Raw genomic sequence first — 16,589 nt, forward strand, 5'->3', positions numbered from 1 at the left:
TAAATTCCAGGCCAGCCGGGGATGGCATTAAAAATTCCAAGTGAGTGGGTTTTACAGCAATGATTATTGAATGTCTTTAAGAGGTTTTCTCTCTTCCGATGATGACCAATGACTACTTAATTCCTAGTCAATGTGCTATCCCATGTGCCCATGTTAACAATACTAACCTTTTAAAATCCCTTAACATAATCATACTAAAGCTTTTGTTGAATATTTAGCCTAAGTTTCTGGCCATAGTTACAGGCTGTTAACATGCAAACCCAGTGATGTGTGAATGTTCCCTCACCACAGAATCTTATAAAGTTGGGGTCTCCCTACCCCTGGTTCTCCTCCACCCCCTTTAATCTCCCCTTAAATGTCTGTTGCTGTCTCTAGTTCAGAATCTGCACTTTGGGTCCTTGTGCAGAGGTCTGTGCTTCTCCCTGTGTGGGGAGGACACAGCTTCGACATGTTAGGAGTATACCCATCCCCTTTCCCATCTCGAATGCTGCCTCCTCCAAGTAGGCTTCCTGGATATGCCAAATCCCAAGACCCTTTACATGTCTTCCCAATGCCATTTATCACCTTCTTCTTCTTTTTTTTTTTTTACTTTTTTTTTAATTGAGTAATAGTCACTTTACAGTGTTGTGTCAAATTCCAGTGTAGAGCACAATTTCCCAGCTATATATGAACATATATATATTCACTGCCACTTTTTTTTTTTTTTGCTATGAGCTACCACAAGATCTATCACCTTCTTGATACGTACTGATTTGTATTCAAACCTAATTCCTCCAGTCCTCTTTAAGAGAGGGGAATGAGACTTCTTTGTGAGTCTAAACTCATCTCTTCCCTGGGCTGTAGCAGGCATTCAGTCACAAAGCACTGCATTCTCATTACTGAAGAGCCCTGCCAAGGCAGGGCCACCTCTAGAGAGTACAGTGTATTTACCTTCACGGGCAAAATCCGAGGTCTCCCCGCACAGAAGCTGAATCTCCTCCTGCAGCACCACAAACCAGAAATTCCATGGAGAGAAATTAATTATTTTCCACCTAGCATCAGAGTCTCCAAATGGCAATCGTCATGGGAAATAGAAGGCAGTAGTATCTGCACATTTTGTTTACCACATGGTGCTCCTGGGACAAAAAAGAGATGTGGAAGATCAAGTAAGGACTGGCTACTTATGGGGGAAGAGAGATCAAAAAGAAACAGGTCAGAAATGAAGATGGAAGGGTCCAAAGTGAAGTGACTGACGTCATACTTTTTTCCGCAGGGCTAGCTCTGCCAGTGACGGTAGTATCACTGAAGATTACTGCCTCGAGGCCAGTCCATGTTGCTTCTCAACAGCCCCTGCACACAAGTTCTTGTGGGGCACCAATCACGGTACCACCTCTCTAGGCTGTGGTCCCTCTACTGGCTTGCTTATCTCTGCAAAAAATCTGATATTCTTCAGCCTTTGGTTTGAATTCGTGAGACCTCCAGGAGTATATTTGATTTCAGTTATTAATTCCATCTTTCCATCCAAATTGAATTTCCAGACCCAATGTAACTAGGCTGAGAATCCATTCTACATTAACTCTCCGAACGGTCATGAAGATAATTAGCAAATGAAACAGTGGCATGTTTTAGGCACAGGGAGAAGATAACATGAATTTATTAACCCAGACTCTACCTTGGCCTAAACTTCTCAAAGAGCCCAGTGGACTTGCTGTAACACGAGCGCATCAAAGACAGGCAGACACACACTGACGTGCCAGAGAACAGGCAGAAGCAGGCATGAACTGGTAACAGTATGTGCAAATGGCCAGCGAAACGCACAAGTATGCAATGAGTTTGCACAAATGAGGAGCAGATTATCTAAGCTACCTCAGGTTTTTCCTGCCAAGCAGATGCAAACGGCATATTTAAAAATTTTCCACTCTGTGTTTCTCTATCCATGGAAGGCTTTGATTTAAAAGCTGTAATGAGAAATGGAAGCTTCTCAAAGTTCAGTAACTCATTTCACTTTTGGACAAGTAGGGCAGAGACAAATAATTCTATTAAAATGTTCTCAGCGGCCCGCATGGCAGGAGCTAACCTATCTGCAACAGTGCATAATAGACTCACCTTAAAGTAATTAAATGTTACAGAGAAGCAAAACATAAGTGCAGATTTAAAAGCTTTTGCTATCTTTACGGCTTCTAACTCCGATGATGTGGAAAGAGCACAGGCGTGGGGCAGGACAGGGCTCTCAGCGGGTAATAGGTGAGCGCTGTCTGGCAATGACCCTCCTTGCAAAGCAGGGGAATCAGAGCACTCTGCGGCTTGCTTCCACCCATGAACCTCTTTGACCGCAGAGGAACTACTCTGCATCATCTTTCTCTCCTGTCTCAAATGGAAATAACAATACCAGTTACAAGGATGTTGTGGAGAAAACAATGAAAAGACAAGATAAATGAGAAGATCTTTGAAAAACTAACACTAGACAGAAAACACCTTATTTAAAGGCAAGTTGCTGTTTATCCACAATTTACTTTTGCACGTAATAGCTGCTCAATTAACATTAGATGCTTCCGTCGGTGACCCCTGACCTCCTGGTTGCTAAATGCAGTGGATTCTTTACAGTCATCATCCAGCCCACGGCCTAGCTTTCTCGAGGCTTCTATCAGCCCTTTCCTGAAACACCTCTCTTGGTTCAACTTTTACTCTGTCACTTTCTTCCGATTCAAATCCAAATGGCAACTCCAGGCAAAGTCTTTCAGTAGCTTGTTGTCCGCTGGCTTTGGGCTGTCCCAGCTCTCCGGGAGTACTGTCCCTGGGTCATCTCCTCTGCTGCTATCTGTCCCTGCTCCCACACCTTGATCTCCATCGCCTCTAAACTCCAACTAGTCAACAACTTTCTGGGTGTCTCCACCTGGGACCCCTTTCCTCATCACCTGCCTAAAATGGAACAATCATGTCTCCAGCCCCTGACCCTACAGGCGTCACTTCTGGAGTCCACAGTCCCAATCTGTCCTGAGCTGCGAAGAACCGCAGTTTTCCACTCTTCTGTCACCCCCTGCTCTCATCAGCTGATCACAGGTCACCCAAGTTTGCCTTGGATGCATTTCCTGAATCATTCCAGCCACATACAAGGAAGATTCTTTTCATACCTTCACCAAACTACTGCAAATAAACCACTCTGCTGATTTCCATGACCTCCAGGTGTTTCTCCTTCTAATCCGTCTTCCCCACCACTGCAAACTGATCTTTCTAAAGCTGAAATCTTGTCCTGCAGAACTTAACACTTCCCCTCACCCCAGTGGCTCTGCTTTGCCTCCAGGAGAAGCCAAACGCTTTATGCACCTTGCCGACCTCCCACCACAGTGGGTGGAACTGACCAACAGAGACCCCAGCTCTAGAATCCATCCTCGCATTTGCACCGAGGCCACGCCTCCCAGGGACTGCTCCCTGCCAGTGACTAAGCATGATGGAAACACTAACACGGGTACAATTCTGGGAGACATGGGACTCCTGTGTTGGCTCAAGGGCTCCCCAGTGGCTCAGCTGAGCCTTCCTGAGAGTTCATGGCTGCCTAGGATGCTTCCAGCCAACCTCTTCTCTCCTTCCTTCCCGCTCAGACTTTACTTTCAGGCTTCTCCAGCTCCTTCCTAATGTCCTTTCACACAGGCATTTTCCTTTATAAAATCCTTGAGGGTTTCATGCTGCCTTGAGGTCTGCTTCTCAGGACACTCAGACTAACACACATCACAAACATGTATGTTTTCATTCTGCAAATTCCTACTTGTACCATTGATCGCTGTCATGTGTTCTTACGTTTTTCTATTCTCCCTGTTGTCAGCATTGTTCTCTTCTAGACCAGTTCTTGCTCGCAGGTGGGCATCCCTTTCTTTTAGCTAAATTAGGCACCTCTCCTTGGTAATCATCCAGCAGACCATGTACTGTTCTCTACTCCCTGCTGTAACCGCAGATCTGCCATATGTTTCCACTGTTAGCATGTGAGCTCTTCAAAGGCAACAGTCACATTCACAGTCCATCCCTAGAGTCCAGTACAACACGTTACTAGACATTCACTGGCTGCTCTGTTCTCATGTTTATTTTCTTCTGCTTTGCTATTGCTGTGTTTCAAAACTTCCAAAATTAATGGCTGAAACAGCAACCGCTGTATCAGGTGCATGATTCTGTGGTCAGGAATGAAAGCAGAGGTTAGACGGTATGTCCTGGCTCTGCTCTGTGATGTCTGGGGCTTCAGCTCGGCAGCTCCAGCAGCTGGAGGTGGCATGACTCATACGAGTGGGGTCCAGGTTCTATCTATCAGGCTGTAATGGCTCCTTTACGTGCAGGTCTAATGCCTGGACTGGGATGGCTGAAATACCTGGGTGCTGACCAACATCTCTCTCTCTCCCTCCCTCCCTCTCCACGTGGCCACCTTGGGCTTCTTCACAGCATGATAGCCTCCGAATGGTCGGGCTTCCTATGTGAGTGCCTTACACAGGAAGGAAAACAGGAGCAACCGGTAGATGCTACAAAGAATCTTCTAGCCAAGTTTCAGAAGCCCTAGAATGCCCCTGCTGCTGGATTCTGTTGACCATAGTAGGCACAGGCCAGGGGCATTCAGAGGTAGAGGGGCACAGACACCTTCTGTTGATGGGGAAATGCATGCCCACACAGGGAGAGGAAGAACTGAAGGTGGTCCTCTTGCAGACAAGCTACCTCCAGAGTCCATCTTAAGTGACACTTGTCAGAGATACCTCCTTTCTCAGACATCCCACCTAAAGGACACAGTCCCCAATGGCTATTCTGTCACCATGTTTATTCCCTTTGAAACCCTCGTCCATCTGTGTGTCTAACTGCTTCCTGACCACCCCTGTGCTACAGTCTAAGACCCCACGGAGACAAGCTCACCGTTGTATCCCCAGCCCCTGACCCAGGGCATGGGGAGGAATAGAGGCTAGTTTTTAAGTGCACACACGAGAAAGAGAGACTCTCTTGTTCAACAGAGCCACAGGGAGTAATTCGGCCTCCCAAACTAGACACGGTTTCTATATGACAAAGACTATGCCTTTTTGAACCCCAAAGACAACATCGGGTTCCCATAGAATCAATAACCCTTTGTTGAGCAATAATAACAATCTGGGTCCTCACCCAGAACGTTCCTGGAGGCATTTTGGTGGAAGCCACCTTCTGTAGGAAAGGCCACTGGAGAAGATCGCAGGTGCTGAAGCTCACACCGCCCTCTGCTGGTCCCTTCGGATTCGCCATGAAGGGCTGCGGGCCAGTGAGCTCCCCACTGTGGTGGTTCATCCCAGAAGGCTCAGGGGAAGGGTGGAAGAGTGGACAGACGAAGGACAGTCGTCCTGGCACAAGTCACCCACCTCCTCTGAGCCAACTGTCTCTTCTCTAAAAGGTGGCTGTGAACCCAGGGAGTTGTATTCACAGAGATAATAGCAAAGAACTTGTTGCCAAGTCTAGGATGAGGGAGGTGTTCAGTTCATGGTATTCTCCTCATCTCTAAGGCCTGCAGTTATAAAGGAGCACTATCTCTAATTCTTGACAACCACACTTTAAATATTTCACATGCTTTCTATCTAAGCGAATCGATAACTTTTGTCTTGTACTTTCAAACAAAGAGGCCATGAAAGGACCCGGGAAAGGACCACAAGAAACACAGTGCTCCAGCTCTGTCTGAGATAACAGAAGTGAAAAATATTCCCACTGAGACTTGCACTGGCTTGGACATGATTCATAACTGGCCCTCAGAGACAGCACAGTCACACTCTATCAGTACATTAAGGCCATCAGAACCAAGCAAGGCTGACCTCTGTTAATTTTCTAAACTGCACTGACGAATAAAGGTTACAGAGGAAGAACTGGTGTTTGTAAGCAAGCTGGTAAATCATAAACACTTGTGATATTTTAACTCTAGACACCATAGGAACAAAAAAAGTAACTACCAAGACGTAAGGCAAGTAAATAATGCTGTTCTCACTGGCCTGTCAGAAGGATATTAAGAAAGATATTTCAAATGCACGAAGAAAAATATATATTGCTCAAGCACCAATCAACTCTAGTTCCATCTGCTGAAGGAAGATTATCTGGTTTACAAATCACACGTGTCACTAGCTATTTTTCCCCTTCCACTATCAAGCTTTTGACCCATCCACAAAATAATGAGAAGTTGTGCCAAATAGGCACTAGATGAGATGAGAATTACAAAATAGAAATAGTTCCTTTTTGCACATAAGATTCTCTGGCCAGTTTGTGGATATGACAAGAGAGTTGAAATATGTTGAGATTATGTTTAGTTTACGAGTTGTGCTTTCTCTCACCTGTTTGTAGTGATAGCTGCAAATTACATTGCAAATAAAATATGTGGTATAAAAAAGTAGAATCCATTTAAAAGGAAATTATATAAAGAAAAGGAGAGAAGGGACACATAATTTGGGGAGAGCAGAGTCTACAAGGCATGGAACTTGGTGTAAAATGATACTATTGTTTTAAACATTCCTTTAGTTAGAGAATTCAAGTGTATCATTTTTGACTTTATTGAAACCAGGCAAAGACCTATTATTCTTCGGTTTATGTAATAGTATAGACGTAGCAAACTTTTTTCTCTTACGGGCTAAATAGTAAATATTTTCCTATCCTGTTGTAGCATAAAAGCAGCCATAGGTGCTACGTAAATAAATGAGTGCAGCTATATTCTAACAAAACTTTATTTACGAAAACAGATGGTGGGCCAAATATGGCCCTTTTGTGGTTACCTGCTGACCTGTCCAATAGAACATCATAAAGCTATGCTTCCCAAAACAGAGAGAGCTCTAGAAGTAGGGGGGAAAACCCCCAAAAATCCATGTGCACTGCCTGAGGAAGGTAAGAAAAAGTCACTCAAAATAAAGTTTAGGTTTAGCCGCCCTTTTTAGTAGGCACGGAGGACAGACAGCTCTGTCCTGCTGTCCCCTCACAGTCACCCCCCACCCCTACCCCTGGCACCCACTGATCTGTTCTCCATCACGACAGTTTGTCTTCTCGAGAATGTCAAATAAGTGGACTCATATAGCATGTAATTCTTTGAAACTGGCTTTCTCCCTCACGTAGGGTTCTGTCTTTAAAGTCCATCTAAGTTGTTGCATGTATCAATAGTTTGTTTCATTTTATTGCTGAGTAATAAACAATTGTATCCAAGTAGTTTTTTTTAATCCATGTACCTATTAAAGGATGTCTGAGTTGTTTCTAGAATTTTGACCATCACAAATAAAGCTGCTATGAATATTCGGGTACAGATTTTTGTGCAAGTGTAACTTTTGGTTTCTCTGGGGTGGATACCAAGGACTGGCATTGCTGTGCTGTATACTAAGTGTGTATTTAATTTTATACAAAACTGCTGATCCTGCTTCCACTAGAGAGGTTTTCTAATCATTGCATTATTCTTTTTCCGTATTAGGCAATAACCTCCACCTGGTAAAGCTCCCACGCGCACTGGCTGAGGGACCCTCTCGAGCAAATTCTTCAGGTTCTAACAACCATAACCTCCTTTTGAAAATGGGGGTGACCATGGTTCTTATCTCACACGGTTCAGGCGAGTCAAGGAGAGGATGGTGTCGGAGCACTCAGGCCAGTGTCCACACTAGTGGCTCTCAACCAGGGCCGTTCCAACCCCAGGGACTGTGGCAACGCCTGGAGACATTTTCAGCTGTCACAACGGAGGGAGGTCCTCTGGGTATCTGGTGGGTGGAGACCAAGGACGCTGCTCAACATCCTACAATGCACAGGACGCACCTCCAACTGAGAATTACCCAGGCCCAGTGTTGAGAAACCCTGGTCCACACAGAAAACACTCAACAAATACCTCTATCATCATCACCATCATCCTTATTAATAGAAAGGATGTTTATTCAAACGCAGCACATTACTCAATGTACTCGAGAATTCTAGGCAAGTGAACCTCTCAAGAATACTGACTTTAAAGGAGAAGAAGCAATTCCCTGTTATCCTGAAACCAAGAAAGGGAATATGTAAGTAAAACTAATCATCACTGGTTTTAAAAATCTTAAGGAAATGATTAAAATCTCTTAAGGAAATGTTAATGTCCAAAGATTTTTCTGAAACTCCCCTGAGAACCCTGCATACGCCTAGAGTCCTAGTATGACTACCAGCGGTGCTAAAAATAATAATAAAGAACAAATATTTCCACATTTTTCACCATAAAAAAAACTGTTTCAAATCTTAAAATACACTATAAAAGACACATTGAGATGTTGCTAGGCATCCATTCAAGTCAGCTCAGTTCAGAGGGACTTCACTTACCAGTGGGAGAGCACTGCTGCAGATCTGACCTAAGGTGAAGCTGGGATAACACAAGGACAGGACCAAAACAGTTCTGTCACTGTGAATTAAAAAACGTCTGTTCCCCTCAGATCCTTCTCCCCAGCTTATTCTCTTGGTACAAGTAAACAAGTGAACTATGTGACTCCATTTAGCTTGACCAGCATAATACAGCTGCCTGATACAGCTGCATGACTCTGGGCCTCCTACGCCCGTGGTCTCTTCTTCTGCAAATAGACCCAAAGCATCATCCAGGCCCCTTCCAGGTCAGATGTGCTTTGGGGAGGTTCCATCACCAGTCGCTTGTAGGACAGCCCCTGGGAAGAGGCTGGGGAGAGGCTTCCAGCTACTGCCACTTCTCCTCCAAGTCCCAGAGTAGCCTAGAGTACAAACCATCTCAGGGTTCAGCCAACCTGAGCTTCCCACGTAAATCAGGAGAGTGACTGGCAGAGCAGCGAGTGTGCAAGGAAGAACAGACATTGAATTTGTTTCTTCGATGTTTTAACCTGTTTAGAATTTATTCAAAGTGCATTGAGCAGCCCTTGAAAGAATGTTAACGCGATTTGATTTGCATTTATTGCTTTGCTTTGTTTTATTTTCTCCTGCTTTGTTGTCTGTGACAGCCTTATTAAGATATAATTCACATATCCATACAATTCACCCACTGGAAGTGTATAATTCGGTGGCTTTTAGCATATTCACAAGCTGTGCAGCCCTTACCACAATCAATTTTAAAGCATTTCATCACAAAAAGAAATGCTGTACCCCTCCCTAATCGGCTCACACCCCCTCACATCAAGTTTAGCTCTGGGGATAACCGACCCAAGTAAATTTCACAAACCCTTCGAGAGCTGTTCTAAGTCTGTTTTTCCTTTTTAATATGATTGACCATTTTTGTTTTCTGGTTTCTGACTGGCAGCATTCACTGCAAGGTTAGGATTAGGTGAGGAAGGTACCTGGCCTCCAAAACAAAATCTGAGGCAGCGCTGAAACTCAGTCATCAAGAAAATTAATACTACAATACCATATTTAAAACTCAAAATGAATGTAAAAGCTCCAGAATTTTAAGCTAGAATCCCCTAATCCTTTCTGTGATACAATGTTAGGTATTAAAGCAGGTGCCAATCCATAAACCATAGTTCACCAACTTGATCTTTGAAAATCTTTGAAAAATTTTGAAAAAATTCTCTGGCAGAACTCAAGGGCAGAAGTGACACCAAACACACAGACTTGCTGCAGCGAAGGTTTTAAAAAGATCTTGGGGACAAGGTGAGTGGAGGGTTAGTAGAAGTTACTGATACTAATTTATTAAGTTAGTAAAAATTATGAAGGAACATAAAAAGCAGAGTAATCTTAATAGGGCTCTACAACTGAGCCAGCTGATAAAACGAAGCCCAGAAGGGAAACATTTCAGGAATAAAACCCAGAGGTACTCAGGAAAAACAGCCAATGATAAACGACCCTGAGAAACCATTAGTTTGGCAAGATGCAAAGGAAAAAGGTGTTTGGCTACATTAATGAAAGGATATGGGAAACTTTAAAGATACTAGACCGTGCACGAACTTTCGCCTCACGTGGTAAATAACGCCCTTGCCCCACCCAACCTCTCCCCACAGTGGGTGCTTTTCTAAAAAACTCTGGTCCATTTGATTAAGAAGCCCAAGATGAGGGACACATGTCCTGAACACAGCCACAAAAATTTTTTTAAAAGGGTTCAATTAGGTCAATACAGCTCAAAAATAAGTAGCTTTGAGAGACATATACACATGAAATGTCAAATCTGGGTCTTGACACTCATCCGGAGACCCTTCCCCTGTGTCCACCCCGCCCGGTCTTAGCACACAGGGTCCACTGGGAAGGAGGAAGTGCTTCACCCACCTTATGCGACCATCCCTGTTGGGTTTTTCTGTTTGTGCCAGATTGTGCTCCCCACTCTCTTCTGCCCTATTTACGCTCTGAGAGCCTGACCTCCCTGGGCTGCATCTGTGGGTTCCTGCGCCTCCTGTTTCTCATTTGGTAACGGGCAGCCCCTGGGGACAGCAGAGTGGGAGCTCCTCTGAGGCTTCTCGGTGACCGTTTACAGCACCATGGAGATTCCCCAAATGACTGGGAGACCACCTAAGATCTGGGCCACACCCCAAGCAGGCCCTGAGGCTTCTGCTTTCCAGGCTTTGGCACTTCAGCAGCCAGACCTTGTAGCTTTAGTGCATGCCGAGACTGGCAGCATTTGGGTTATGCCTGTCATTTCCCCAGAGAGGCAGTGTAAATATGTCCATTTTACAGACAAGGGTCCTGTGATAAAGTACAGCCCTTTCACGACAAGCCATGGATGCTTCCTCCCTTTCAGGGTTTTGGTGGTGTTGCTTATGGTGGTAAAACACATACAACACAAAATATGCCATGTTAACCACTTTTAAATGTATGATTCAGTGACATTATTCATTCATAATATTGTGCAACCATCACCACTGCATGTCTGCAAAACTTTTCCATCACTTCAATCTTTAACCTCTTTTCTAAACAATTTTTCTCGTAAAATACACAAAACTTGCCATCTTAACCACTTTTAAGTGTAGAATTCAGTGGCGTTCAGTACATTCCTACTGAGCAACCATCACCACCACCCATCTCCAGAACGTTTTCGTCTTCCCAAACGAAAACTCTGTGCCCATGAAACACTCTCTCCCCAACCCCCTCCCCCAGCCCCTGCTAGCCACCCTTCCACTTTCTGTCTCTGTGACTTCATCGATTACAGGTGCCTCCTATCTGTGAAATCACACTGTCTTTGTCGTTTGGTGTCTGCCTCATTCACTGAGCATAATGTCCTTCATGTTGTAGCCTGTACCAGACCTTCACGCCTGTCTAAGACTGAATATATTCCATTATATGTGTAAATCACGTTGTCATCCACTCATCTATTGGTGGACATTTGGGTTAAGTCCACCTTTTGGTTATCATGAATAACGTTGCCATGAACATTAATATACATTATCGGATTCCCAGTGTTCCACTCTTAGGGATACAAACTTGGAATAGCTGGCGCATATGGTAACTCCATGCTGAGGTTTTTGAGGAACTCCATGTGAGGTTCATTCTTCTATTCAACAACAACAAAGAAAGGTTAAAACCCTTGACCCACATGCCCATTCTTATGCAATTTTAATAAATACATACTAAACCTACGAGAACTTCCAGTGAAACCATCTACAGAACTTAAAGAGAGGAGATCATAGCTCAAGTGGTAGAGCACATGCTTAGGATGCATGAGGTCCTGGGTTCAATCCCCACTATCTCCTCTAAGAATAAATAAATACTAATAAAACCTAATTACCTCCCCCCATCAAAAAATAAATAAGTAAAATAAATTAAAAAAACAAAACCAAAAAACCAAAACAAACAAACAAAAAAATACATAGCACCTATGGAGGGTAACAAGCCAATTCCTGGTACTTGGCTGGTTAATCCACAACCTGGTGCTTGCCTTACGCCACTGTAAATGCAGCAACGTGACAGCAATGATACATCATTGTTCTTCTGAAATTAAAGTTGTATCAGAAACATCTTCCTAAACTTTGCTGTCAGTGAAGTAGTCAGCTTTCATTACTATTTTTAGGGATATAATTGTATGGGAAAAAGTCCTTATTTTGAAAATGAAAGCCCTGCCACGCCTACGCACGGAGACAAGACGGGAGAGAGACTAAGCTCCGTCGTCCCTGCAATCTTTTAATCCACACCTGCACCAAAATAACCTCCGTCGCATCCCAACCCGGAGCGTCTCTGTAGCCTCCCCCTCTATTAAATCTAATAAAATACCAGGGGTAAGTGAGCATCTGCCTCACCACTAAGAAGGGAGTCACTTGTCACCGGAGAGACAGGTGCGGAATCTTCCAGGCGGTGACTCCTGCGCAAAGCGGAGCTCAGAACAAAGCGTCTTCCCCGCATCCCTGTCTAACAACCGCATCAGAGGGGAGGCGCAGCTTGTAAAGCAATCATGACACCCGCAGCACAGAGCCTGTCTGCCCCCAGTCAAGAGGGACGGGTTAGTTCCAGCAAACTCGACGCTGCTCCTGCAAACATCCTCCCTCCAGTTTACCTGGCGTTCGGATCCCCGTGATGGCAGGGGCCTGGGGTAGGCCGACACCCTTCTCTGAATGTGGTTAGAAGCAGGGTTTATGGAACCAACACCAGGAGCATCTAATGTGGAAGTCCCATGGGACACACTGCCCGGGTCCCAGCTTGTAACCAGATGCCTTCCAAGACAAAAAGAAATGGCAGCTCTTTGCACAAAACTGTCAAATCCACTGCACCGAACCTCACTCTGATTCAAACATCAGATGAAAATTTTATCCTTTCTTTTTTTTTTTCTTTATAATTTCAGGGGAAAAATTGTAGATCATTTCTAGAGAGATATTTTAGAATTTTTTTTCCTTAAGAAGTGGAAGGTGATTTGTAACGCACAGGCAAGCAGCCCTGAGGCACACTTACTCAACAGTTCTCAGATTTTAAGGTGTCAAAAGTCACCCCTGCCATGTGCTGGTTGAAAGTGCAGGCTCTCAGGCTCCATGTCCAGAAGGTTATTCTCCTTTAGGTCAGCATGCTAGGAATCTGCAAGTGTAATTCTGATGGAGGTGGGGTGTTGGTTTACCATGCTGGTATCACAGATCTGCAAATGGACGGCTTAAATCATGAATTTATCCTCTGACAGTTCTGGAGGTCCGAGGTCTGACAGGAGCCTCCTGGGGCTGAAATCAAGGTGTGGGCAGGACTGTGTTCCTTCTGGTGGCTCTGGGCAGGATCTGTTTCTTTGCTTTTCCAATGAGATTCTAGAGGCTTCTGGCATTCCTTGGCTGGTAGACCTCCCCCCGCCCCAATCTCCAAAGTAAGCCACATTGCATCTCTCTGACCTTGTTTCCATACATTTGTTTAAACACACACACACACACACCCCACACCACACCACACCGCATCTCATCTGGGAAAGGTTCTCCTCCCCTGCATCACTCTGATGCTCCTTTCCTGTAGTCAAATCTCTCCTGTCTCCCTCCCATGAGGACCCTTGTGATGACACTGGATCCACCCTAGATAATCCAGGACCGTCTCCTCACCTCAAGGTCCCTGAGCTGAATCACATCTGCAAAGCCCCTTGTGCCCTGTAAAGCCACGTATCTACAGCTTCCTTGGACTAGGGTGTGGACATCTTTTCTGGGGAGAGAACAGGCATTAGTCAGCCCACCGCAGCTGGTCTACAGTGTACCAGACGTAGAAGAAAAAACTGCAAGGAGCAGTATTTTCTCCATTTTTCTAGTGACCACAAGACCCGCAGGCCAGCGCTTCTCCACCAAGGAAGGAGGTGAGGGGGACATTTGGCAATGTCTGGAAAGAGCTGTGCATTAGCATGTGGGTGGGGACAAGAGAGAACGAGAGCCTATGGGTAGGAAAGCAAGATGGTGACCCAAGGGTCTAAATAAGTTAAGAGCAAGGGTGTGGTTTTCCACAAGTTCCCTCCTCCCCGGGCAGTTCTAAAGGAAAGGACATGCGTTGCGGGGTCAGCTGAACCCGGGTCTGTGTCCCAGCTCTGCTGCTGCTCTGGCCATGACGTGGAGGTTGTTTCACGGGACTCTGAGCCCCCGTTTCCTCATCTGTAAGTTGAGGAGAGTCAGATGCCCTTTGGAGAGGTGAGGTTAGCCTTCGGATGTGATGCCGCTATACGCCCTTTGCCAGGTTAGCCCCCCTACTACTAACGTGCACCCATTTCAGTCTCGCTCGGGTGGCTTCTCCCAGAAGGCAGGGACTTTGTGCTACTTACCATTGCCCTAGAAACTGCCCAGACCTACCTGGATGCTTACATCTAACCAATAGTGGTCAGATCAAAAGGAAAACAAGTGAAGAAGCAGCTCTCACTAGTACATAAGCCCATATGTTGGTTAAATGTGAGACTTCAACTACAACACTAGGGGAGGGGATTATGAAAAGTCACTGAATTCTATAGAAATGCACACATTACGATCCAGTCCCCAAAGCACTGCATACAAAGCATGAACATCAATGGCAGGTGTCTAACTAAAGACCGATGGGAAAGGAATCGCATTGTAAGAGATAAACAAGGGATGGAGGAAGGGGACATGAGTCTGCACACTCTCCAGCTGGAGAGGAGATCCAGCAGGAGTGACCCGGAGCCCTGCTGGCAGGTTACACATAGTAAGGGTGGACTCGCCAAGCAGAAGGGGCCCAGGCGCGAGCCTCAGCTACTAAAGTCTTGTTGGGACAAAACAATTTCCGGCTGAGGCTCTGTGTGTACCCGGTGAGGTCCTGCTTGTGGAAAGGGCACACACAGGTGAGCACCCCCACTGGAACCCCGCCTGGCTTGGGAGGCCCTGCTGTGGAGGCGAGCTGCACAGCTAATGCCCGGCACCACAGGGCGCAGCTGGACACACTACCAGCACCCTCATCCCTGGGGCGGGCGAGAAGAACATGCTGGCTTCCGTGAAGTGAGGGAGGCTCCGGAAATGCTTCATCCTTGACAGGTCAGCTCCCGGCGCCAATACCAGAGGCACTGACTGTGACCTGCGTCTAACAGTTCATCAAGTTACGAGGGAAGCATCTTGCCTTTTCCTGGTCAGAAACCACCCTGGGTGTGGTTTCCTCTCCATCTTTGCCACACTGAGGAAAAAGCTTTATAAAAACCACATTGGACCCTTATTCATCTGGGATTTGCCTGCAAGACACAACGAGATTTAACCTAAAAGCCAAAGATGAGCGGGTTTTCCAAGTGAGAAGGCAATCCTTAGATAGCATAGCTTTTGTGTCAGACCAACTTCTAGTGTACAGCTCTCCACTGTCTAGGAATCACATCAAGGAGTCACAGGGCTGCAAAGTGGAGCACAAGACCCCTTCCTCCAGGTCACTGCAAATCTCTGTCTATCACATGCTTTTGTGACGTGTTCAAGTTTTTAACTCTGTTATGACCAACAAGTGGGTCCGTTTATCTAAAACAGGGTCCCTTTGCATCCCTTTGTAGCAAAGACAGCAACAATGAAGAGCAGAATTTGTTAGCCTGGCTTTAAAATTAGCAAAGTGAGTTGATTTTTGTGACTTGTGGTCAAGAAGCCTGGCTTGTCCGTGAATGTGTTTTGTGGCTTTGCAGGGAAGAGTGAAGAAAAGATTAAGGGGGAGAAATGTCCAGCTTAGATGTATGTAAATATCCATATGTTGTAAAAATCTAAGAAAGATCATTTAAAGGGCACTGAGCAGCTCTGGGAGGGAGGCAGGGAGGGAAGCTGCAATGACTACAGAACCAGATCTGTAACACTGGTTCCTTTTAGAATGCTCTGAAGAAAAAGGCCAAGATGTAAAAACTGCACTATATCTTTTTGTTGGGTACCCTTAAGATACCATTTCATAAATGAGATTCTGGACCATTCAAGGTCCTGTCAGTAAAAATAATTCAACTCAGAAGTGGAATGATGTGGGGGAATCTGGAGACCTCACTGTTGCTCACTAGTTGGGAACTCTGGTTGCTAAAAAATAAATGCAACATCACCTGGACTGCCGAAGGAGCAGCAGAAGTCTCCCTCATTAACAACATTCATCTGTTATTAAGAATTTCTTGTTCCTGAAGGATTGTGACCTCAAGCTCTCCCCTAGTAATCTCATGTTTTTCTTTTAAAAAATAATGACTTCTCTAGTAAGCTACAAATGCATTTCCTACTGTTTTATCTGAAACCATATTAACAAAAGTGGTTCTGTATCATTTATGAGAAGAAACAGAAATATTTCTTGAACAGAAATGTGGGTTGCAGCTGCTAAAAAAGAGAAAAATACTACAGGAAAAAAATTTAAAAACAGACCTGGATGAGTTAGTAAGGAATTTGTTTACTGTTGTTTAAAGAGTATTATGTAATGGGATTGGTGAGTCTGAGTAAGCTTTTATCACAGATGGTAAGAAAATCTCTCTCTTCCGTTTCCCCAAATGACCCTAAAAGTGTAAATAGGGTCATATTGCATTTCAAAGTTGGTAAAATAAAACTTAAGTGTGCTGTAACAATGGGAAATAAGGAGGGAGCATCTATAGTTATTATTCACATTTTCCAACATCTTATTAGCAGGGGAGACACTTCTAATAACAAGATTTCTACTTACATGCAGTGGGATAATAAATTAAAATATTCACTGCTAGTTCTGTAATTATTTGAAATTTTGCAGGGTGCCTGTACTGCTGTCATTTTGGGGATGGTCTGCAATCATTCCATTAACTGACTCAACCTAAATGGTGGGGAAAGTCAGTCATAAAGCATTTTACATCTGTA

General features: G+C 44.8%; 1 long non-coding RNA gene and 1 other non-coding gene across 2 annotated transcripts in view; one reads left to right on the forward strand and one right to left on the reverse strand.

Annotated features, from left to right (window-relative positions):
• The window catches only part of LOC140691832 (uncharacterized), a 419,111-nt gene that overhangs the window by 151,200 nt on the left and 251,322 nt on the right, over positions 1-16,589 (reverse strand). The window lies entirely within an intron of this gene.
• TRNAP-AGG (transfer RNA proline (anticodon AGG)) lies at positions 11,506-11,579 on the forward strand. The gene has a single exon. It is a non-coding gene; the product is annotated as a tRNA-Pro (tRNA).

The sequence above is a fragment of the Vicugna pacos genome, chromosome X, assembly GCF_048564905.1.
Source record: "Vicugna pacos chromosome X, VicPac4, whole genome shotgun sequence".
Lineage (NCBI taxonomy): Eukaryota > Metazoa > Chordata > Mammalia > Artiodactyla > Camelidae > Vicugna > Vicugna pacos.